This window comes from Solanum lycopersicum, chromosome 11, assembly GCF_036512215.1.
Source record: "Solanum lycopersicum chromosome 11, SLM_r2.1".
NCBI lineage: Eukaryota > Viridiplantae > Streptophyta > Magnoliopsida > Solanales > Solanaceae > Solanum > Solanum lycopersicum.
The window spans coordinates 23,370,980-23,397,642 of record NC_090810.1 but is presented as its reverse complement, the minus strand read 5'-3'; positions in this window follow the sequence as shown (position 1 = coordinate 23,397,642).

The following is a 26,663-nucleotide window of genomic DNA, read 5'->3' as shown; positions in this document are numbered from 1 at the left end:
TGAAGGCTATGTAACTGATTGGATGTGATGTTCCTAGTCTAGGGTGATTCCCGAGGAGCACTAAGGTGGGAATAGTAGTATAGGATTCTACTTTCACATTGTACTAGTGAAACTTCGGGGTTGTCTTAGAGGATTGTCCTTATGTGAAGTTCGTAAATGCATGTATGGTTCCTCTAGTATGTTGAGTCTGTTTACTTGTTGAGTTGGAATGATGTATTCTTACCATTGGTAGTCTTAAGGATCACTTAGATGTGTATTGAAGATGTTGTATGAGCGGTCTCTTCATGTCTTACCTAGGTGAGTCTTAGGATAACTTTGGATAAGAAAGTATAAATGATTAATGTGTTACTTGATGGATGTGACTAGATGTTGAGAATTATGAAAGTAATACCTTGTAAGTTAATGATGACTTATATGATGTCTTGTACACTTGATTCCTGAGGTTTTATCAAAATAGCATGAAAAGTATGTCTCAACAAAAATGTCCTCTTTGATCATGTTTTAGCATATTGCGATTCTTAGTACAATGTTTGTACTTACTCCATATTCATCTATATTTCTAAAAGTATAGGTGGAAAGCAAGTGAAGGTTCCTAGAAAGTGAAGCTTTTGAAGTAGATTTCTTTCAAGATTGGTATGTTCTCATATGTTCGAGGACATGAATTATATTTCTTTTAGTTTCTTTCCTTTAAGACATCGTATAAGACTTAGTATGTCTCTTTCAATGTAAAGGGTCGTGACCCTATGATTTTAAGATATGTCTAAGTTGTCTTTTGATTATGAGACTTCGTTCCTTACATTTTATGAAAGTGCTTCTTATTAGTTATGTTGTGAAAATTTTAATTCCACACTACTTCTCATACCTATGTAATAAATCAAAGCTAAGAGGATTGTACAAAACCTCTGAGAGGTCAAGTACACCGTGTAACTTTTGGGGGGTGCTCCCCGATCATTACACAAGTGATTGGTAATGGTAGGGTTGAGTTTGCATCCTACCAGCTTAAGGATGTGGCTCATACTACACTCAGTGGAAAGATCTAGGAGCTACTCTTACCTCTGTAGCTCTCTTTATAGTAGTCAAGTTTGATGTCAGTCCATAAACTCTTTCAAAAAATTTATCAGTCTATACTCCTGTTGGTGACCCAGTTATAGCAAGACAGGTATACAAAAATTGCCATGTCATAGTCTCCCAGAAAGTCACCTCAGTAAATCTTAGAAATGATAGACTTTGATGTCATTCTAGGCATGGATAAGTTAGAATCCTGTTATGCCTCAGTCGATTGTAGGACTAGCATTATTTGTTTTTTCAGTTTCTAGACGAACAAATCATAGAATTGAATAGTAGTAGCTTAGCGCCTAGGGGTAGATCCATTTCTTACCTCAAGTACAGAAATATGATCTATAAGGTTTATCTTTATCATCTAGTTAGGGTTAAGAATTTTGCTCCGAAAAATCTTGAGTTAGTTTCATTAGTCCTGAGTTTCCTTAAGTGTTTACAGAAAATCTTCTCAGAGTTTCTCTCGAAAGGAAAATTGACTTTAGAATTGATCTCCTTACAAATATCCAACTTTTTTGTATTTCTCCTTATAGAATGGCTCCACTAGAGCTAAAGGAACTAAAAAAACAGTTGAAAGACCTTCTAGGTAAGGGCTTCATCAGACCTAGTATTTTTCCATGGGTGCATTAGAGTTTTTGGCAAAGAATAATGATGGTTCTCTCAGAATGTGCAAAACTATATGCAGTTGAACAAAATCATAATAAAGAATAAGTATCCCATCCACAAGATAATGACTTGTTAAACCAACTTCATAGTTTTAGTCATTTCTCCAAGACAAACCTCAGATCAGGGTATCATCAACTCAGAGCCAGAGATACTGACATTCCAAAGAGACCCTTTACAATTTGGTATGGTTATTATGAATTTGTAGTTATGTCATTTGTACTTACCAATGGTCCTGCAACTTTCATGGACCTGAACAAACGAGTGGTCAATCCATACTTGGACTTGTTCATTTCGTCTTTATTGATGATATCCTCATGACTCTAGGAATGAAGAAGAGCATGTGAGTCATTTGAGAGTTATGCAAAATCTAAAAGATCGCCAATTATTTGTAAAATTTAGCAAGTGCAAATTTTGTTTACAATCAACTGCCTTCCTTAGGAATATTGTGTCTAGCGAAGGAACTCAAGTAGATTCCCAGAAGATAGAAATAGCAAAACAATGGACCAGGCCTACCTCTATTACAGATATAAGAAGTTTCTAGGGTCTAGTGAATTATTATAGAAAATTAATGGAAGGAATTTTATCCATAGGCTCACCATTGACTAGGTCGACCCAGAAGATGGTCAAGTTTCGATACTCAGATAATTGTGAGAAAATCTTTGTAGAATTGAAAACTAGGTTGACTATAACTCTTGTTTTTACTCTACCAGAGTGTTCAGATGGCTATGTTATAAATTTTGATGCATCCATAGTTGGCATAGGTTGTGTGTTGATGCAGTGAGACAAGGTTATAACTTATGCTTCTAGACAACTTAAAGTGCATGAGAAGAACTAACCGACTCATGACTTGAACATGTAGAAGTAGTATTTGCACTCAATATCAGGAGGCACTACTTGTATGGTATTCACGCAAATGTGTTCACTTCAATATTCAAATGGCCCCTGATCTTGAGTGCAACTACCAATATGCAGAAGTGGTATTTGCACTTTTTCTAGCTATCATTCTAATATTCAGATGGCCCCTTTATGAGGCACTGTATGGTCGTAGATGTAGATCTTCAGTTGATTGGTTTAAAGTAGATAAATCAGCCTTGGTAGGACCAGATTCGGTCCATTATGCTATGGAGAAAGTGAAACTCATTAGAGATAGACTTAAGACAACCCAGAGTCATCAGAAGTTTTATGTAAATGTAAGGAGAAGGGAACAAAAGTTCTAAGTTGTGATTGGGTTTTCTTGGAAGTGTCACCTATGAAGGGGGTGATGAGATTTGGCAAGAAATGGAATCTCAATGCTCAATATGTAGGCCTTTACAAGATCATGAAAAGGGTTGGCAAAGTGGAATATGAGTTAGTGTTTCTAGTAGATTAAGTAGCAATGCGTCTGGTCTTCCATCTGCTTTTGAAGAAGTGTGGGTAATCTAGCCTCCGTAGTGACATTAAAGAGTGTGCCTTTGAAATATAATCTTTCTTATGAGGATGTACTAGTTGAGATTCTTGAGCGTTAGGTTAGAAGGTTGATAAACAAAGAAGTCGCTTCAGCCAAGATTTTGTTGAGGAGTTAGTCCATAGAGGGAGCTACTTGAGAAGCAGAAGCAGCCATGAAGTCCAAGTATGCTCACCTCTTTCCTTGCGATTTCACCCAAGGTTGAGGTAATAGTTCCTCTTCATATTTTCAGTCATTCATGCGTGAATTTAGTCTTAGAATCATGTTCCTTCAGTTTGTAGTTGCATTTTTAGCATATTTGCATGTTCTTGAAACTTTGTTTAGTCAAAAATTGAGCTCTCAGAGCTTAGTAGTAGGGATTGCAGCTCCTTCCCTCCATACTAAGCTATTTTAGTCTTCATTGGAGGACGAATGGTCCCAAGTGGGATATTATGTTACACCCCATATCCAAAATAGACCAAAAATGCAGATTTTCAGAAGTTTCAGGTGCCATCGATGGAAGCCAACTACGGACCATCTGTCGACTTACTATCCGTCCGTCAACTCTTTCAATTTGACAACAAACTTTTAGTCCTTAGTCGTGAACGATGGTCGACTAGCATAGACTGTCAGTTGACTAACGGTTCGTCAGTTAGCTTAGTCGATGGGCCAACTGACTTTAAATCCTCAGTCGAGAATGACGATCAACCAGTACAAAATGTTATTTAACTCCATCGATGGGCCACTAAAATTTCAGTCCTCATTTGTAAATGAAAGTCTACCAGTACAGACAGTACTCGACTTACGGTCCGTTAATCAACTCCGTCAGCGATTTTGACAATTTTTAAGTCTGGTTCTTTTTGGTCTTTTCCTTGTTCATTTGGCCCCTAAGATATGTTGTTTAGATTCTAAATCATGAGGTTTTCACCAGTTTAAGCCTAGAAACATAATTAGAACTTAAATTCAAATCATTAATTAAGACATAGAAAATTTGAAGCAAGAGAGGAGAAAATGGTTAAGAACCCTAGTTCAAGAATGCAACAAGGTTCCATCAGTTCTAGCCCTAAAATCTAAAGATTTCTCCGTAGAATTCGTCATCAGTTATGTGGGATTTTACTAGTGGGTTTGTTTCACTCATTGGCTCCCTTGATTTTAGTCAGATTCTTGATTCTATTATCATGATTAGACCTAGGGTTTCTAGAATTACAACAGATCATCATGAACACTTACGTTTATGTTCCAAATCAGATTCTAATGTTATTACTGAGTTTATCACATGAATTTTAGAAACCTATCTATGTATTTCTTTAGTTCTTTGGAAATGTCACCTAATAACTTTACTCCTTAAACACCACATTCAATCATTGGGCTCGTATCAAGAACAACCTAATGTTTAACAAAACCAAATTCTAGCGTAGTACTCTAATAACTCCATAGAATCTCACTAACCAACTTCTGAAGAAGTTCTCATTCTCTCATCATCTCCACCATACCAACTAGAGTTTCCCGCATTACTACTCAGAATCCATTAAGGTTTTTCATTTAACTGTTACTCATAGTAAAACCTCATTCTCTTCTTCCTCAATATTTATAACCTTAGATGGAATTATCACACCATCACTATCGCGATAAGAACATGAACCTTCTCCTTCTAGCATCACTCAACTACTAAAGAATCATTGAAAATCTTTTGGGCATGAGCTACAGTCCTTGCCCCTTATTCTGGGAATTGAGTATATATGTTAATCTCTCTAAAGTGTATGAGTATATGTCATGAACACAATCAAGATATTAGTAACATCAACAAGATTTTGTATTGATTGGACTTTTAGGAATACACTAGAGGATGAATGAGTTGATATGTCACATTAACTCTTCTTGAACACATTACTATCTGATTGTCAACACTTGACTTGGTTTCTTATCATCATCTCCCCTTAGGTATAAATCGGCCACTTTAAAATTATATATCTATTCCATCATCTCCAAAGTAGGCTACATTCACATTACTTTAATACTCAAAAAACTTATCTCATGGCTACTATATCTCCTTATGAAGGTACTACAACTATTTTAAGACCTCCTTCTAATATGCTTCTACTAAACTCTTCTCATTGGCTTATAAGTCCGTTTCGTTTAACTCTTAAGGAAAGGAAAACTGTACCAATATCACATATTGGTAGCTCAATTGTACTATTTAGGCACCCATGAAAAATCATAGCCTTAATTGGACCTCGTCTGGCCACATACAATCTTGGGTGTATCTCTCACTACTCTATCTTCATTTCTCTCCTCTATGGGTCATAATACAATAATATCATTGTAAAGTACTACTTTGATTTCCTCACCTATATCAATGTGATTGATTCCTTAAGATATGATATTCCATGAGTTTACGATATTTTTTGTGCATTTAAATTGGAGTTTGTGTGAGTCTTGGGATATTTATTATTATATGTGATAGTATTTGATCTAATTTTGCAGAAAATAGTTTCGAAAGTTGTTGAGACAAAAGGTACTGAATGGCAACAAAAGCAACCGATGACGCCTACCATGAATTGTAGGTCCAGTGACAGGCCGTAGGTGTGAGTTCAATGAAGTCTGACCAAGTGTGGAACCATGGAGACAAATAATGCCCAGTATAGTGAATGACAGCCATCATGCAGAACGATCATTTTTATGATAAAGATTGAGTTCCAGTACTTGAATCATGGAGGAAACCACGGATCGTAGGTCTTCCCATGGTCCGTAGGTCTGTCATTTGTCAAAACCGCATCCCGAATAAATTTTCCTTAATCACTTTTCCTAGTTGGTTTAGAATTTTAAAAATATTAAATATTTGTTTTTTTTGGGAGTGAGAACCTATTGGATACTTTTGTTTTGTCTTTTGGAAGAATTTTGCAAACTTTTAGCAATTTAAATCTGGAAGCTAGTTTATGCAATTTGCACTTTGAATTTCAATTAAGTTTTTTTAAAATCTATTTTAATTGTAAGTTCAATGATTTGTTTTAGTAACCCTAACATGAATCGTGAATTCTCAAGCATGAGTAGATAAACCCATAACTAGGCTATGGTAACCTTGAGTAATTAACAATGTATGAATAATAACTAAGTTATTCTTGAATAGTGTTCATGCATTAATTGTTAATTCTTTCATTTAAAAGTATTTTAACGTAGGCCAACATTAGAACTCGCCTCATTCCTACTTGTCTTATGAAGGGGTAATGAATGAGAAAAAAATGATTAAACAACATATATTTAATTAAGGATTTGCTACTATCTAATAGTCTGACTTTAATGAGTTGACATGAGGGTGAATACCCAACTCAATTGACATGAGAACTAATCTGGGGTAAAGGTAAGGGTTCACCTCGTCTCTAATTAATATAACTCAAGAATACTTAACTCAACTCAAGATACTCAACTTAAATATACTCAACTCAAGATATTCAACTTAGTGATACTCAACTTAGTTGAAAGATAAAACAACAGTAAAAGTTAGAATAGATGGAATACTTTTAAACAATAGATAATAACTCATTTGTATGTAAAAGTATAATAATAACTCAATTGTATGTAGACATACAAAAATAACTCTTATTCATCAGATTCTCTAACAAAAAATCATCACTATGAGCTACTTGATGATACAACGTCTCGCCCACATTACTAGAATATCTTACTCCTTGCCGGAGTATAAAACATTCTAAACTAAGTGGATCGACTAAGCTATGCTTTAAAATCAATAAGGAATCATCTAAAAAGTATGACCTTTATCTATGTTGGCATACATGGTTTATGAGGACTTTAAATTATCTGAAGTCATCCCCATATTTGTTCTTAATACTACTCCCAATAATACATACTCATGCTCATATGTTTTAATAATAAAACTCTTCCTATGGTTTGAGACAATTTCTCTAACTTTCCTCTTAAAAGAGGTAACTTCTCCTGAGATAAATTTTGAACTCATAACTCATTTACATATATCAGTTTCTCTTTTATCAATGTAAAAGTTGATACCTATATAAATACATAGTCATCTTGTTCTCTTACTCAATTCATTCTTGAAAACTTTTCTAAAAAAAAATATATCAAAATCATATTTTAAATGATCATTGATGTCCGGGAAGTCATACTACATAAATGTTGATGGTATATCCAAATACCATATTTCTCATGCATTGATGACATACTCGATTGTCATATTAATCATGTTTTAGAAACTCTTTTCTTAAAACTAAATGTTTACTTTCTCAATATATAGTGTAAGAACTCAAGTGTTGGTTTTAAAAAATTTCTCAAAATATATAACTCAAATCATAGGGTTTATGTGGAACTATGGACATGAGCAACTCAACTCAGGAACCTTAATAGCAACATAGATGATTAGTACTCAAAACTCAACTCAAGAACTCAAGGACTCATGAACTCGAAATTCATACTTTCAACTCAACGATATTACTTCTCTCAAGGATACTCAAGTTATGGAGTTCATGTGGAATTATGAGATTGAATGACTCAAATCGAAGATCTCAATTTCAATATAAACTCATAAATATAACAGTTCTCATTATCATACTCATTTTCTCATATTTTGAAACAAGTTGTAAATATTTATAAAAGACTTCTTAGAGTTTACTCTTAACCCTACCTTGAATTTTAATTACGAATTCAAAGAATCATGATTCGGATAAATGGGGTTTCTGAATGGTTATGTGTAGTTTGGATAGTTAAAATCAAGAAGAGAGTGAAGATACATTTTGGAAGAACGAATATAAAATGAAGAACAAAGGTGGAAGTGACCTAATGTCCCTGGCGCAGCAAGGCGCTCTGCGCCAATGATTTAATATATTTGATGGTTATTCAACTATCAATTTTTTCATAGAAATTCATTTAACTTTTAGTTTCAACTCAAAATTCACTTAACGATGATATCTTTGCATAGAAAGTCACTCAACCTATTTAATTACTTTTTCGTTAAAATTTAGTGACATGGAATTTTTATTTCTAACTTAAATTTTAAAAAGTTAACATATATCCATTTAATGACCCACTCCACTTGACCAAACCCGCTAAAAATATAATATTAACACTTATATTTTACTTTTATTCTCCAAAATTATTCTCTTGGTCTGCCATTTTTTCTCCTCCGCGTTCTATTTCTTTTTTTTCTTAAGATATTTTTTTTTTCAATTCAAGCCTTTTCTTCCTTTTTTTAGTATCTCAGTTAAATAGATCCTGATTGTGGTTAAAATATTATTAGAAGGATACATGGTTGTACAGGGAGAGTTTATTAAGAGAGAATCCATAGGGGAGTTTTTATTAAAAGAGAGAATGCATGGAAAAGTTTTGAGAGGCTTTTCTCAAAATTGGTTCTTTAGTTTTTACCCCTTCGCCTTCATGGCGACTCTCAGTTAAAATATGCTAATGAACAATAACCAAAAAAAATAAAAAGAATTCAGAGACAAGAGAGAATGATTTAGTAAGATCTGAAATTGAGATATTCCTAACCTAAAGAAGGAAGAAGAGGTTGAAGTAGATAATTTTTGAAAAAAAATTTAAAGGAGAAGAATGGGAGAAAGTGAAAATAATTTTGGAAAATAAAAGTAAATTAAGAGGATCAAAATTATAACTTTAGCGGGTCTTGTCAAGTGGATTGGGTCATTGAATGGTTTAAACAGATATCTGTTTATTTTCTTAAAATTTTAGTTAGAAATAAAAATTACATGTCACCAAATTTTAATGAAAGGAACAATTAAATAGGTTGAGTGACTTCTTCCATAGTTGAATGACTTTTGAGTTGAAAATCAAAGTTAAATGACTTTCGGTATAAAGATTTTATAGTTGAGTGAGCATCAATGATATTAATTTCCACGCCAATCTCAGTTTAATTAGGGTGATTTTTGGGGGCATTGGAAGCTCTACAGGGGCGCCCCGCCCCAACTTTTTTTAAGAACAAGCCGATGAATTTTCCTTCTCAATTTTATCCTAATTCACCTAGAATCGATTGATTTCTTTCAAACTTCATTAGATTCGTAAAACCAACATAATTAAACAAAAATGTACTCAAATTTTCTCAAGAACAACCTTCAAACTCAAAACCCTCAGCTCAAGAACGAAACAAACTGCATTAACAAGGAATGAAGAACAAAGCCTCAACAAACTCCTTAAAAGCTCAAATCATTCAACATCAACAATGAAATTATGGATAAAAATAACATGATTGGCACGTGGAATGATACCCAACAGTATGAGAACTCACATAACTCAAAGAACTAGGTTTTTGGAAAATCTTGGATGAACGCTAGGAACCTTGAATTTTTTCTCTTTTTAAATATTCCCTCTAAATCAGTTTAGACCCTTAGTTGTGGTTAATTCTTGCTTAAACTAAGTGGGGGTGAGTAAAAGACCAAAATACACCTCTTTAGTTTGGATGGAAAAGCCATAACTAAAGGAGTATCACTCAAACGAGTTTATCTCGCTCATACAGATTTGGATTTTAGCAAACACAGTGACATTGGAAAGAGAATTCAAAGATATTCAATTTTATACCTTATGGGCTACCTAACTCTTTATGTTATAAAAGTTATGGTTTTTTGAAGTTGACCAAATTTTAAAAAATTTATGGATGACTTGAATGAATTTCTCTTCACTTCTTTTTGGAACTCAAGGTGATACATCTACTGATCGTAACACCTAATGAAAATTTAAATGTCTTGGTAAAATCTTATTCATACACGAAGAATGGTTCGAGTCTTAGCTCAAAAATATTTGGGGTCCTACAGTTTGTGCATGCTTGGGCCCAACATATATTAGATGATAACTGTCACAAATATTTGTACGACAGAAATTTATAAGAAGTAGGTAATATATAGAATTATTGTTTGAACATTTACATTTGTGATTCCATCACATATGCGATTATTCTATTTACATTGCAAATACGACCTCAACATTTTTATATAACTACAACGATCCGGTTGATCATTTTTGTTTTTCATATAAGTTACCATTTTCCCTCCCAATATAGACCTAGAGTCTTCTATGATTGAGTTTCGAAAGTTTATTTATTTTAGTTAAAATTTTGTAAATTGGTAATTTTGTGTTGTTGAAAGGCTAAGCTGCTTGAAAGTGGTTTTGGAGTCTTTTAGAGTTTCAAGTCTCGGAGTGAAATTTTGTTGATTCCATCAATTTCGAAAATGTAGAATCTGAGTTGTGAGAATTTTTGTTGCATATTTAAAATCTTTTTTGAGAATTTGAGGTTTCAAGTTGTTAATTTGTGGAAATTTAAACTTTGGGTTTACTTTGGTCAAAATTTGGGGTTCCAATGCTCGGATCATAATTTTTGTGAGTTTTGTTGAATTCAATGGGTAATTTTAGGTCTAGGTTATGTCTTGATTTTTGATAGGTCCCCGAGCTTGTTTTATCCATTCTAGGTGTTAAGTTAGTTTGGTTTGATGGTTCCATCGAGTTTGGAGCATTGATTGTAATTGTTGGTGCATGCCTCGCTTTTGCAAAGGTCCCATCGCTTAAGAGACCTCGGCTTAAGCAAGGGACCTTTTGCTTGAGAGAGAGCTAAACTTTTAGAAAAATGAAACCTTGATTGATTTTGCCATACTTGGGAGGATTTTAACATGCCATTTTTGGGGTTTATTCCCCAATATTTAATTTTTGAGCTTGCGAAATCCCTGGTGGCGATTTTGGCAAGGTTTTCTTGTGCAAAATTATTTGGGTAAGCTTCAATGACCTTAAAATGTCATTTCCCTTAGATTAAACCATATGTAGGATTAACTACACCATCATAAGAGAATAGAAACGTTACATCCCGATCCTACTCTCAAAGTGTGGCCGGCATCGAGAACCATTGTTGGCCCCAAGCGAACCCTTGACATAACTCAACTCTTAGAAGAAGATTTACTCAACAATAAGAGAACTTTAAAAGTAAAGGTTTAACAAAAAATAACTATATAAAAATATTTAAGGAAACTTTCACTTGGCAAAGCAACAACTCAAGTCTAGAAAATAATAACCTAAATGAATAAGGTTGATGAACTAATACTGTCTAACTATCTATGAAGCCTCTACTAACTGAGATGGACTCCGGGACAATACCTAAGACATCCTAATAACAAAGAAATATATGAAAGTAAATAGGGAATCCTCTTGAATAAAGGAGGCTCACCAAACAACTTTGGAACTCAACTATATGAACAAAGCGCTGGATGTTGATCCTAGTTACCTAGATCTGCATTGTAAAAGATGCAGGACGAATCACGACATTACATTGAATGTACGAGTATGATAGGGGAATTCTAACACATGACATAGTCTTGAAGTGGAACTGAAGTAACACTTACCTCGTCCAACCTCAACTTTACCTTAATTATATAAAGATATATAAATAATGCAGTATAAACAAAAGATTTAAAATAGTAGATAGAAACTCAATGTATTAGAAAATACAATTTAAATCAATTTGTATGCAAAAATACAATATAAACTTTGTTTAGGAGTTTTTGTAATCGATAACCATCACTAGCTATGTGATGATACATCATCTAGCCGATGCTGCCTGAAGTGTCCTATACTTTGCCGGGGTATAGAACTAATCAACTAAGTGCATCCACTATTCTATTCTAAAATCAATAAAGAAAACATATAAAAAGTATGCCCTTTTCTACCCATGTTGGCTACATGGGTTATGGGGCTGTGAGTTGTATGAACTCTGTAATGACCTGATTTTGTCGTTATAGAAAAGTCAATGAAGAAATAATTGGGTCTAAAAAAGTTTTTTAGTAGTAACTTGGAATTCCTAGACGTCCAAATTTGGACGAAACCAGAGTAATTAAGGTGCAGGAAATTCTAGTAATGAATGAGACATCTAATTGTAAATTTTATTACATGAGTGGATAACTAAGACGATATGAAAACCGTACTTTACTAAATCAAATTTGGGCAAGTAGAACTCCCAAAAATTATATTAGCATGAAGCGTAGCATTTTATGTCCATGTAGGCTGATGTAGCGGGATTTTAGGCACAAGAGCGGGACCGCTACAACGGGATGAGGCCGTTGTAGCGGGCTAGACACGACTTAAAGTCTCTAATAAACCCCTAAATGAACTTATTTGGTACTTTTCAGTTTTTAGATCTAAGGAGGTGACCCCAAATGAGTTCTTGATAATTTTTACTATTCCGGAGGCCAAAGGTAAGATTTTAACACCCCAAATCCGTTTAATGATTAGTAGAACCTATTTTCTTTGTTTATTATCGATAGGGAAGGGTTTTGACCTGAGAAGCATGGTGGGAAACCCCTAATTAAGGTATTACTATCTTGGGTTTGGTCTAGGGTAATTGGTGTTTTTATAATCCGAATAATGAGACCTTTGATTGTGATCCTTGCGTATATTAATTGTTGTAGACATAGAACAAGCGGAAGGAATCCTAAAAGGGAAGTTTTAAGTACCTTAGGGGATTCAAGATTTAATTTGAGGTAGGTGATGGTTGTGATTTCATGTTGGTGTGATATATGTTTGTAATTATTTCATTCTAATGCACGTATGTATGTGAATGTTTCATTATTGATTACCCTAATCGTGAATGAAGATAATTGAATAATTTTATGTCATGAATCACCTCTTGTTGTATGATCTTGATGATGTACTTGTGTTTGTAATTATGGTGTATGATTGGGGATCGGATTGCCACGTATGGACAAGTTAACTATTGGATCAGGTTGCTGCGTTTAAGCACAACTATTAGATTGGGTTGCCATGTTCCGACACAACTATTGGCTTGGTTTACCACATTGTGGCACAAATATAGGACCATATTGCCATGTTTCGGCATGCTAACAGTTTGAGGTTGGGTTCCATGAGAGGTTCATTAAATTGGGTTCCATGAGAGGACCATTGAATTGTGTTGTTTATTTACTTGTGAGGATTACGTTTATATCTAATAATGATTGATATTGAAAGACTTTTTATTGCTAAAAATTATTTAATTGCATATTATTGAGAAATGTGAAACTATTAGTTGTTGTGAATGCTGATGATGTTATATATGTTTGATATATGCCTATTTTATAATGTAATGGTTACTTATATGTGTTTCACTTATTGAGATAGTTGCATGATCCTACCAATACACTGTGGTTGTGTACTGATCCTACACCTGTTCTTATTTTTGTTGAGTACAAGGCATCTTCTGGCGGCTATTGATAGACCTTGTTTAGAAGATCAGTGATCGCTATAAATTCCAGGGTGATCTAGATCTTCCGGTTTGCCTTCAGTTTTCTTTTGTTTAAGTACATTCTTTTCAGACTCAGATTATTTTTCAAGGTGATATCTAGTTTTGGGGTTGTACTGCTTGTTCTTAGACTTGTTGTTAGTAGAGTTTTGGTACAAAGATTTTCAGGTTCTAGGAGTTATATTTCTGCATTTGTGTTATTTCATTTTGTTATCTCCTTAATTAGTAATTTAGTTATTTACGATTAATTTTGTATCTTTAAATGCCTATTTTTCGTTAAGTTTCTAGGTTGGGTTGTAGCAATGGTTCTCCCACCGAAGGGTTAGTGTGGGTGCCAATCACGATGGTTTGGATCATGACAAAGTTAGTATTAGAGCCTAGGTTTTCTGATCTCATTGTACCAAAATTAGTCTAGTAGCGTCTCGCGGAACGGTATAATGACGTCCGTACTTTTATTCGAGAGACTATATGAATTCAGGAGAAACTCACTTATTTCTACTCCTTGACTTGAACCCAGCTGGTATATGGGCGATACAAATTGGTATCTTTCCTCCTTCACTCTACGGTACGAGCTAGAGAAACAAAGGTGGTAAGAACATCACTAACAAGAGAATATGAGTATGGACTACCAATATTTGAATTAAGTCTTCATTCAAAAAAAGTATCCATTTCCTCAGATAGATGACCTTTTTGACCAATTGCAAGATGCCTAGATTTTCTCTAAGATTAATTTAAGTCCAGTTACCATTAGTTTAATATTGAGGCGGTTAAGAGTTAGGTTTGACCAAGTTCTATGATTGAAACTAGCAGTTTTGTGGGACTCGCTAGCTACTATTGTCGTTTGTGGTATGATTTGGCACACTATATCCCCCTAGGAGTAAGCCTACACAAATTTATCTAAACATCTTTCATTTTAAAAAACAACTTCAAAGTCCAACATAACAAGTCACAAAAGACAAGAAAATCCAGAAATTACTAAAGACGAAAGCACATACTGGAAAGAACATGAGTAGATCACTTTTTATCACCTCTAGATTGGAGAACTTAAGATCTATTCTTCTTTGGATCCTTTTCACCTAAACCAATTGGACTAGAGGAAGGGTAGGGTTGGGACCTACTACGACTATCATCTTCATTTTTAGGAACCTTAGGGCAATGTCTTATCTTGTGGCAAACTCACCATAACCAAAACAAACATTGGATCCCACTAAGCATTTACCCTCATGCATCCTATCACACTTACTACATCCCAACAAAAGAATCCCACAACCATCATCTTGAGACTTAAGGTTAGACACCCTCATTTGATTGAAATTAAGAGTATTTGAGGGACTTTGACCAGGGAAATTTTGTCTAAACCTAGGGAGAACATGTCCGTCAGACTCTTCATCCAAGGACTCATCATAATAAAATCTAGACCGTGTTTTCTCTTTATATTCTTTCTTAAATTTTGACTCTTCCATTCATTAGGAGAAAACCATAAGACGTGAGATATCCGTATCATCTATAAGCATTCCCACACGAAATTGATTTTCTACTAATTCAGATACTCCCATTATGAAATGGTTCATTTCAGCCCTAAAGTTCTCCACTAAGAATAGGGCATACTCATAGAGTTGAGTGAACTTATAGAGAATGCTATTGAACACTCATGCTACCTTGCTTAAGGTTTATAACTCTTGCATCATGGACTCAATCAACTCTATGGGTAAAAACTAATAAAATAATACGTCTTTAAACACCATGCCTTTTTGAACTCCTCCCATTATATAGGACCCAATTCTACTAGCCTACTCTCTTTCCGTTGACTATACCATGTTTGAGCTACCCTTTTCAGTTTGTAAGCGACTAACTCCGCTTTCTCTATGAAAGTCACCGCTATTATATGAAGAATCTTGCATAACTCATCTACAAACTCCTTTGGGTCTTCCTCGACCCTAGAGCCACAAATTCTAGAGTTCTCATCTCAATAAACTCCGTCACTCTTAAGGCTGTGGGATTCACATTAAGGTTCACATAAGGCCCAACATTCCTATTGGCTTGAGCCGCCATAACTTGAGCTTGAGTTTTCAAGTCTTCAAGTTGAGCCATAATCGCTTGAGTCAAAGTTTGGAAAGCCGACCTTATTTCCACATTTGTCATAACCCCCATCATTAGGAGTTTGAGGAACTTGAGGACCTTGGGGAGGAACCTCTTGCTCCTCATTGCCTTCCTTAACTGTCCTTGAATTTGCCCTTATATTAGACATACCCTGAATAAACAACGGGTACTGATAAGAAGAAGGGCCTACTAAAGCAAAACTCTATGGAACAATTTAGAGAATGAAGAAGTGAGATTTCCTAAGCATCCAAAAGCCTCGGATGCATAAATGTGGTGTGCTTCAGATTTAAAAACAAGACTCTACTAGATGTGGTTTGAGACAATCCTAGAACAATTCTAAACCTTGTACTCTAATTACCAAGTTTGTAGCGACCTAGAGGTACCCCCTAGACGTTACATGATGTACTTGGCCTCGAAGGGGTTCATGTACTTGTCCTCGAAGGGGTTCATGTACTTGTCCTCGAAGGGGTTGCATACAAGACTTTAAGATATCATGAACATAAGATAATAGAAAATACGAGAAAATCTAAAACTATTACAATCAAAGTCACTTTTCATAAAGCAAGCGAAAGTCTTTCTATACTTTGTCTCAAACTATCTATTGACTCTTGAATAAAACTCTTGGGACACAACACATACAAAGTATAAAACATAAAGAAATTACATAAATTAAGTATGGGTTTGTCCACAAAGTTATGAGGACTCACCAAATCTTCAATTTTTCTTGAGCCTTAGAAATCTAGCCTTCAAAAGTAACTCAATCTATGAAATTCTAAATTTTATTAGAATGTAGGACATATGCGTTACTACCAAATTTACCAAGTGTGAAAGCTAGCACAACATTATAAAACCATATCAAGATAGTGAGTCAATATAATACATAAGCATAAGAGATAATAACATGTTCATAAGCATAATCTCCAACATAAGCATCATATCATCACAAGTTAACATAAGACATAGTTAATTATCATAGGAGATAAGTCATATTCATAATAAACCAAGTACTCATCATAAGCATCATATAAGCATAATTGAATCTTAGTCATCTATACCATAATAGCACCATTCTCAACTAACCTCAAAATCATACACGTGCAAAGAATGAATAACAATCCATAATACAACCCAAGCCAAGTATCCATTTTTGGTCATCTTTATCATAGTTTATATGCATGGTTAAGTCTTAATATTTCTACCATAAGGGTAAATACTCCTAGTAACGTGAAAGCACCCTTGTGCAATGAATGAAAGGCATCCCATACTACCCTTCACACTAAGCATAACCTTGAACTCATCATAGTCATATTTACCCTACTTTGGTCTCATTACTAACTTATTTCATATATACAAGGGAAACATCACCTTATTCAATCATATCATTTCAAGTAAGACAATTATATCACAATCTTATCTAAGCATACATCAAATAATAGAAACCATGATATGATTCACCTTAACGCAAGCTTGTGCCATGCATGAACAAGACCCCATAATCCTACCCATTATAAGCTAGACACTATAGGTTCATCATTCATGTTTATTATATCTTAACATCACATCATAAAGACAAGGTTATTAACCTCTTTGTCATTCATGTAGTGGAGAGTTATCTATAGCTACTATCCAAATTAGTCATGCTCATATTCACAAGTGCACGGGGAATCACCTTAAGGCATGTATGTTTAGTTCATCATTAAGGAATAAGGGAATCACTTGAGGCCTTGTATATCATTTAATCATAAAAACAAGGTCAATCACCTCTTCTCACACATACTAACAAATCATAAAGACAAAGGGAGTCTCCAAAAGTCATACAAGTTAATGAACATAGGTATTGGCCTCCATGTCTATTTTAAGGGGATATAGGTATTCTCCTCCATATCCATATTAAGGCAATATAGTTATTTGTCTCCATATCAATATTAATGTTTAATGTAGGTATTCTCCTCCACATAACCACATACGGATCATAGGTGATCGCCTACATGATCAACATAAAGGCTAATGGGTAAACACCTCTTGACTTGGGAGTCATACATATATAAAGAGTAATCACTTTGCACTTCCCACCTCATGACATGGGCAATCACCTCATGTTTAACTAAGTAGGAGTAAGGGAGCACATCCCACAAACCTATCATGCAAAGGTATTCTAGGGGAATCACCACAAGTCTCATCACATTTCATAGTCCAAAGAATTAGATTCATTCTAGTTTAGAAAACCTTTCAACCTAGAATCATTCTATGTGAGAGAATAATATGCTCAAACTTACTTCTCAAATAAGAAGTAAAGCGGTCGTGTCAAGTAAATAACCCAACTAGTGAGGTTGGGATCGTTCGCACGAGGAAAATAGTTTAGACTTAACTTCAATCTATTATTACTATTGTTCAGTCAATTACTTCCTTGGAAAACAAAAAATGATAAAAAAGGGGGTTTCTATTCCTAAATAAATGAGAATAACTAGCGAAATGAAAGGAGACAACTAACCGCTTCGAATGTTGGAGTTTAATCAATTAATCAAAGTAACTAGGGTTTACGTGTTTCCCACAGGTTCATAACTTGATAAGTCTAACTATTACAATCCTTTCCTAGTATCTTGCATGCAAAGTGATAAGTTATTTATTTCTAAATCCTTGGCCCGGCATCTAGAAAATTTCACTCCGCACCTTGGCCCGGCTACGTGTGTTGCTATACTAACCCTTATCTTTACCTCATATTAAGCATCACATTTGATATTTGACTTAGTTATTACCTCGTACCAATCATTACTAGCCTATTAGATAGTATACACTAAATCTATGTTGATAATTGTTTTCCTATTATCTACCTCCTTGGTACGGCAAGTAGCATTAAGGCGAGTTCTAATATTGGCCATCCGTTAAAAAGACTTCTAAACGAAAGAATTATCAATACATGCAAGACACTATTCTAGAATTGTTATTTTAGTTAGGTTTTACCTCATTATTAGCCTATGGTTCCCACAACCCTAGTTATGGAGTTTAGTTACCCATAGTCATAATTACAATATTCAAATATGTGATATAAGAATTCATGCACTTACTTCGATGAGAAAGAGTAAAATCCAAAAGTGCACTTTATTAATCAGCAAAAGTCACAAACAATCAATGATAAAAGTCTCAAGATAATCAATAATCTCTTAAAGAGTCTACAAAATAAGAAAGAGTCTCACAATATTCAAAGGTCTAATGATGATCCAGAGTCTAACCTAGAAAACGAGGGTTTTCGAAATATTTATAGAAAATAAAAACCTAATTAAACAAGGAATCTATTTGCTAGAAATCTGTCAAGATGCGGCTGGATCGACGGACATCACGACGGATCGTCGTGGTCACGACGGACCGTCGTGGTCACGACGGACCGTCATGGACTCCGTCGTCCCATACTTGATGTAATTTCTTCTGCTGCTCTTTTCATTACCCTCGTCGGCAGGTATGACGGATCGTCACAGGCACAACGGTTCGTCGAGGGTCTCCGTTCCAAAACACTTGAACTCTTGGAATATGGGTACTGGGACTACTTCTCTGAACTTCATGACGAACCTGCAGGACGGACCGTCATGGACACGACAGTCCGTCACGCTTTTTGTAACCACACACTTGGTCAGACTTCCCCATCTTCCTTCAGCAGCTGCACTACGCTGCCACCTACGGACCGTCATGAGCATGAAGGACCGTCAGAAGCTCAGTAGGTGGTCTCTTTTGCATTTCTTCGCTCAAAAACCTCTGCATTTATCTTTGGACAGATTTCCTGCAAATAAGGAGAAACTTATATAAAAATTAGCACAAAAAGGCTTTTGGACGCACGAAACTTAAGGAAAAAGTATTAATAATACCGTGAAACCACATTATATCAACACCCTCAACTTAAATTCGTTGTTTGTCCTCAAGCGACACACTATGACTCAATACACATCTTTGTACAATAGTATCCATGTTTTATCCTTTGCAATCATTTGGCTATCAATCCTAATTAATCTCATTATATTTATGCATGCTATCACTATTAGTCTTGAATTATGTGGAATCAGACCATGACACAGACTCACCATGCACTAACACCTATCCTCTTCAATTTCTCACCGAGGTGCTCAAATTTTCGGTAATGCAACTAGTGCCCTCACTTCAAAAAAAATCCTTATTTTTCACACAATGATTTCAGTTTGAGTATAAGGATTACTTTTCAATACTGACTCTCAGAACAAATTCACACTCAATCATACCTATTGCCATAAGCTTCCCCTAATTTTACTGCTTTAATTTCGCTATACAACCCTTAGGATCACGATAGGTCTTTCTTAGCTTGTAACATAGGCTCAGGGTCAGGTAGGGTATATTTAGGTATAATTTAGTGACTTTTTGCCCTCCTTGACATATCGGCTAAATATACCATTTTCTATTATTTTATTTTGCCCAGTTTCCCACATTCTTTCACCTTGCTATTTTCCCTTTTTTCTTCATTTGTGTAAGTGACTCTCTTCTTTTCTTGCTTGTATTATTTTTCCATCTTTAATTTTCTTTCAACTAATTCTTAAGTCACTTTACTTTTGTTCTTTCTCTCTCTTTATTCTTTCAACCCCACTTTCCAGAGTATTCCTCATAATAGTCACCCTCAACTCATGGCTTTGCCATAAGTCAAAGTACACAATACCCAAAGTTGGGTCAGGGCCATAAAAATGTTGTTTACTGCATTAGCCACCCTCAACTTATGCTTTTGGCATAAGCTGAGGTGCACATGTCCAAGGAGGGACCAGGGCCAACACATTATTCCCAGAAAAGATCAGTTCGGGTGAGAAAGAAAGGTCTAATTTAAGCTCAAATCATTTGGATCAAAGAAGGATAAATTTCATTTGTTTTTTCTTTTATTTAGGCTAAAAATGGGCTATATTGAATTAGGGCCTATGATCCTTTCCTAATTGTCTATTACAACTTACTTTTAGCAGGACTAACCAGACAAGTTCTAGCTAAGTACAAATAGTGGACTATTCAAATCTTCCTCACACTCACTTGACATCTCATCACTCTACCAGATTATCAAACACCTAGTTTGAATTTTAGACTTAGGGTCATGCAGTGGTGTACCTCTATGTCATGCTTAGAGCCACACATTTATCAATTACTATGCCTAGTCATGCATCATTTTCAATTTTATCAGGATATTATTTTAGGCATCATGCTCCAGAATTAAACGATGTACACATGATATAGACATGCCGGTTCAACCGAAAAAGTAATCAGTCTCTTGTGGAAAAAGAACACAGGCAAGAAAACCCCAAAGGAGGATAGTGAATTGGGCTACTCAGACTTCACCCTAGCACTCACTTTCCATTTACCCCACCCCAATGCATAAAAAAATTTGAAATACTAGAGTGGTAGGTGAAGCAAACATGGGGAGCAAAGCGCCGACGATCAGCAAGCTGGTGGGTCCGGTTCCCCGAAACCCACTACCTCTGTAATCTGGTCACCCTCAGTGGTGTCCTCAGCATCAACAACACTATCAGCAGTGCCTCCCTCTATCTCCACAGTTCTGGAGCAAGACGCCCCAGCAGCTAACTCTTCTGCTCTCATCTGACGCGCCTCCTCCTCAGCAAGCGAGGCTCTCCTTAAATAAGAAGTAAAGCGGTCGTGTCAAGTAAATAACCCAACTAGTGAGGTTGGGATCGTTCCCACGAGGAAAATAGCTTAGACTTAGCTTCAATTTTGTTATTACTATTGTTCAATCAATTACTTTCTTGGAAAGCAAAAAAGGATAAAAAGGGGGGGGGGTTTCTATTCCTAAATAAATGAAAATAACTAGAGAAATAAAAGAAGACAACTAACAGCTTCGAATGTTAGAGTTTAATCAATTAATCAAAGTAACTAGGGTTTACGTGTTTCCCACAGGTTCATAACTTGATAAGTCTAACTATATCAATTCTTTCCTAGTATCTTTCAAAGTGATAAGTTATTTATTTCTAAATCCTTGGTCCGGCATCTAGAAAATTTCACTCCGCACCTTGGTTTTTAACTCAACTGCTCCATGAGGGAATACTTGGGTAATCAAGTAAGGGGCTAGTCCGTTTGGAATTGAGCTTGCCTGGAAGACAAGGCAGCCCAGAACTGTCTTAAAGCACCAAATCCCCAACCATAAACTCTTGTTGTGCACTTTTTTTTTCATTCTCCTTCTTCATCCTTTCTTTGTGAGATATGGCAGATACCGATTGGAGCTCAGCACTCTACCTCATGGTCCTACAAATGTTGAAGGTAGCTTCTTCATTGTTCAACCAAAATTTCATCTGCTCCTTTTCCATATCAACTAAGGCTCTACCTGTAGCAAGGAATGACCTCCCAAGAATAATAGGCACTTCAAAACCGACTTCACAATCAAGAATAACAAAATCTGCCGGAAATATGAATGACTCCACTTTTACCAGCACATCATGGAGTATCCCTATAGGCCTTTTTACTGTTCGATCATCCATCAGTAGCCGCATCGCAGTGGGTTTTGGGTCACCCAAACCCAACATCTTGTAAATTGAGAGGGGCATGAGATTTATGCTTGCCCCCAGATCACATAATGCTTTTGCAAAATGTAATGACCCGACTGTACAAGGAATAGTGAACGCACCCGGATCTTCTTTCTTTTGTACGAGAGATCTTGTAGCAATAGCACTACAATGCTGTAGTCTATCATCATCCTTGAAAGTGACCGATCTTTTCTTTGTAACCAGATCTTTCATAAACTTGGCATAACCAGGCATTTGTTCTAGAGCTTCTACCAAAGGGACATTGATAGAAAGTTGCTTTAATATTGTTATAAAATGCCGATATTTACCATCCTCGGTCTTTTTCACTAATCTCTGAGGGAAGGGTGGTGGTGGTCTAGGCATGGGAATTACCTTCATAGGGACTTCTGCATCTTTTCCAGTGCTCTCTTCTGCTTCACCACTACCCTTTACCACCTTACCATCATCCTTTCTCACCTTTTTCTCATTAGACGGCATAGGTGGGTCAATGGTTTGCTTACCACCCCAAGTAGTGATTGCCATACAGTGCGCATCATTTTTAGGATTTGGATAGTGTTGCTAGGAAGAGTGCCCAGTTGCCGTGTGTTCACTGTCGCAGATAATTGGGCCATTTGCAACTCGATGTGCTTAATCGATATTGCATGTGTATCGACTTTTTGTCCAATACCTGCTAAATCAAACCTTAACTCTTTAATGTGCTCATCACTAGCATCGAACCTCCTCATTATTTTGTGCAATATATCCTCAACTCGCCATACTATCTCCACTATCCCTAGGAGTAACTTCATGATTTTGAGGAGGGACATAGGGCTCATTCCTATCATTTCTGTTACCTTAGTTACCCCTGTTGAAGTTGTTGTCGCGGTTGTAGTTTCCATCTCGGACATAATGACCTTCACGGTTATAGTTACCATAGATCCGACCTTGGTTCCCTTGACCTTGGCGCCAATTATCCTTATTCGAGCCTCGGGTGCTCGGTGGGAAACCCCCCGTCTGCTCATTTACTGCATAGGATTCCTCCGCATAATAGCATTCATCATTAGGAGGTGGTGGTTTAGGCAAGTAGTTAACTACATTTATCTTTTTTGCACCCCCAATAATATGTTTTAGTACCAACCCAAGCTCAGTTCTCATCTGAGCCATTTCTTCACGAATCTCATCTGTGGCTGGGTTGTGAGTGGACTGCACTGCGAAGATATTTCTCCCGATATCTGACTTCCTAGTACTCCAAGCTTTATTATTCCGGGAGATTTTCTCAAAATTTTTCAGCAATCTCAGCATAAGGACACTCCCCATAAGATCCACCTACTATAATGTCCAACACCGCTTTATTATTATCATCCTGTCCTCGATATAAGTATTCCTTCAGTGACTCATCATCTATACGGTGATTTGGGACACTTTTCAAGAACGAGGTGAATCTATTCCAAGAACTACTAACTGACTCTCCTGGTAGTGCCACAATGATGTTCACTCTGTCTTTGTGGTTTAGTTTCTTGGATACCGGATAGTAGCGTGCTAAGAAAACATCCCTTAGTTGGTTCCATGTGAAAATTGAGTTGTACAGGAGCTCAATGAACCATATAGCAGCCTCTCCCGTCAGTGAGAGAGGAAACACTCTAAGCCCTATTACATCCAAGTCCAAGTCAGGCCTCCCTACACAACTTTTACACACTGCCCTTACCTTAGCTATATAGGCATGTGGATCCTCAGAAGGTAGCCCTGAAAACAAACCTCTAGCAGTGAGCATTTGCATCAGGCTACTAGTTACCACAAAGGTGTGGCCAAGTGGTAGAGGGGGCAAGACAAGTGGCCCATCGGAGTCTGCTATGTTATCATAGCCTCTGTAGTATGCTTGGGGCCGTGGAGCGGGATATTTTCCCCTCTGTTGGTGTTCACCCGGAGCATCGGGTAACAACAGATCATGAACATCAACCGGAGCTGGGATGTTCTGGTTTGGATCATCATCATTAATTCCCAAGTTTCTATTCATGTTGCGTACTCTAATTCGTGGTCGTAGGGAAACAGGGGTTCTCTTCCTCTCCGTGTATTTGTCATACAAGGAGGGTGGTTCTGCACGAATCAAAAACAATAAAAAAAAGTAGAATCAAAAAAATATCAACTAAACTATAGTAATAAGTTTAAGTTAATCTAAAAGCTGCTTTCCTCGGCAGCGGCGCCAAAATTTGATACGCTCAAACTTACTTCTCAAATAAGAAGTAAAGCATTCGTGTCAAGTAAATAACCCAACTAGTGAGGTTGAGATCGTTCCTACGAGGAAAATAGTTTAGACTTAACTTCAATATATTATTACTATTGTTCAGTCAATTACTTCCTTGGAAAGCAAATATGATAAAAGGGGGGGTTTTCTATTCCTAAATAAATGAAAATAACTAGCGAAATAAAAGGAGACAACTAACAGCTTCGAATGTTGGAGTTTAATCAATTAATCAAAGTAACTAGGGTTTACGTGTTCCCCACAAGTTCATAACTTGATAAGTCTAACTATAACAATTCTTTCCTAGTATCTTGCATGCAAAGTAATATGTTATTTATTTCTAAATCCTTGGTCTGGCATCTAGAAAATTTCACTCCGCACCTAGGTCCGGCTACGTGTGTTGCTATACTAACCCTTATCTTTACCTCATATTAAGCATCGTATCCGATATTTGACTCAGTTATTGCCTCGTACCAATCAATACTAGCATATTAGATAGTATACACTAAATCTATGTTGATAATTCTTTTCCTATTATCTACCTCCTTGGTCCGGCAAGTAGCATTAAGGCGAGTTCTAACGTTGGCCATCTGTTAAAAAGACTTCTAAACGAAAGAATTATCAATACATGGAAGACACTATTCTAGAATTGTTATTTTAATTAGGTTTTACCTCATTATTAGCCTATGGTTCCCACAACCCTAGTTATGGAGTTTAGTTACCCATAGTCATAATTACAATAATCAAATATGTGATATAAGAATTCATGCACTTACTTCGATGAGAAAGAGTAAAATCCGAAAGTTAACTTGATTAATCAGCAAAAGTCACCAACAATCAATGATAAAAGTCTCAAGATAATGAATAATATCTCAAAGAGTTTACAAAATAAGCAAAAGTCTCACAATATTCAAAGGTCTAACAATGATCCAGAGTCTAACCTCAAAAATGAGGTTTTTTGAACTATTTATAGAAAATAAAAACCTAATTAAACAAGGACTCTATTTGCTAGAAATATGTCAAAACGCGGCTGGATCGACGGACATCACAACGGATCATCGTGGTCACGACGGACCGTCATGGACTATGTCGTCCCATACTTGATGCAATTTCTTCTGCTGCTCTCTTCATTACCCTCAACGGCAGGTATGACGGATCGTCACAGGCACAACGGTCCATTGAGGGTCTCTGTTCCAAAACACTTGAACTCTTGGAATATGGGTATTGGGACTACTTCTCTTAACTTCATGACGAACTTGGAAGACGGACCGTCATGGATACGACGGTCCGTCACGCTTTTCATAACCCCACACTTGGTCAGACTTCCCCATCTTCCTTCAGCAGCTGCACTACGCTGCCACCTACGGACCGTCACGAGCATGACGAGCCGTCACAAGCTCCGTAGGTGGTCTCTTCTGCATTTCTTCGCTCAAAAACCTCCGCATTAATCTTTGGTCAGATTTCGTGCAAATAAGGAGAAACTTGTATAAAAATTAGCACAAAATGGCTTTTGGACACACTAAACTTAAGGAAAAAGTATTAATAATACCGTGAAACCAAGGTATATCAGAGAACTTTTGAGGTCATATTAAATTCACGCATAAAACCATATCTAGAATTCTAGTATTTATTATGTAGATTAGGTAGGTAAAAATCCTCCACCAAAACTCTATTGATCATTCTTATATTCACATTTAAGCTTTATTCTCAAAGCATTAGCACCAACAGATAATCATATTCGCTTCACTCTAAAGCCCTAAATATTATGATTACAAGGCTTGAACTCAAGATTTATTTCTTAATCCTATCATTATACCTAGATTTTCAAGGCATTTCAACCACATCTTTCATTACTATATGATTCTAGTCACAATTCATCATAAAGGTTCAATTTTAGTTTTACATGTCAAGATTCTTCATATTAAATAAGGTCAAGTTAAATTCATTATTATATGATCCTAACTTTGATCAATTACTAACATGACATTTATTTAAGAAGATCTCTCAAGAACCTTTGATTCACCTCTAATGGCATAAATTCACAAAACATCACATTCATCAAATAAACTAGGGTTTACCATAGAAATTACATGAATTCATCATATTATCATAATTCAATGTTAATACAATCATAAGTAGGTATTAACCACAAGATTGGAATCATACCTAAGCCCTACCCACATAGTAGAAGGAAACCCTAGGTAGATTGGGTTTTTGACTTTACAATTTGGGGGAACAACAAGGGGGATCTATGGGGGAAGAACTCATATATTAATATAAGCTAAACATACCTTGCTTCAAAGCCATAAAAAATCTTGATTGTATGGAGAAAATCAACCTAAGTTGCTGCCCTCTTCCCTTCTTCTTCTTCTTCTTCTTCTTCTTTTTCTTCTTCTTCTACAGAGAATTTCTTGAGAGCATTTG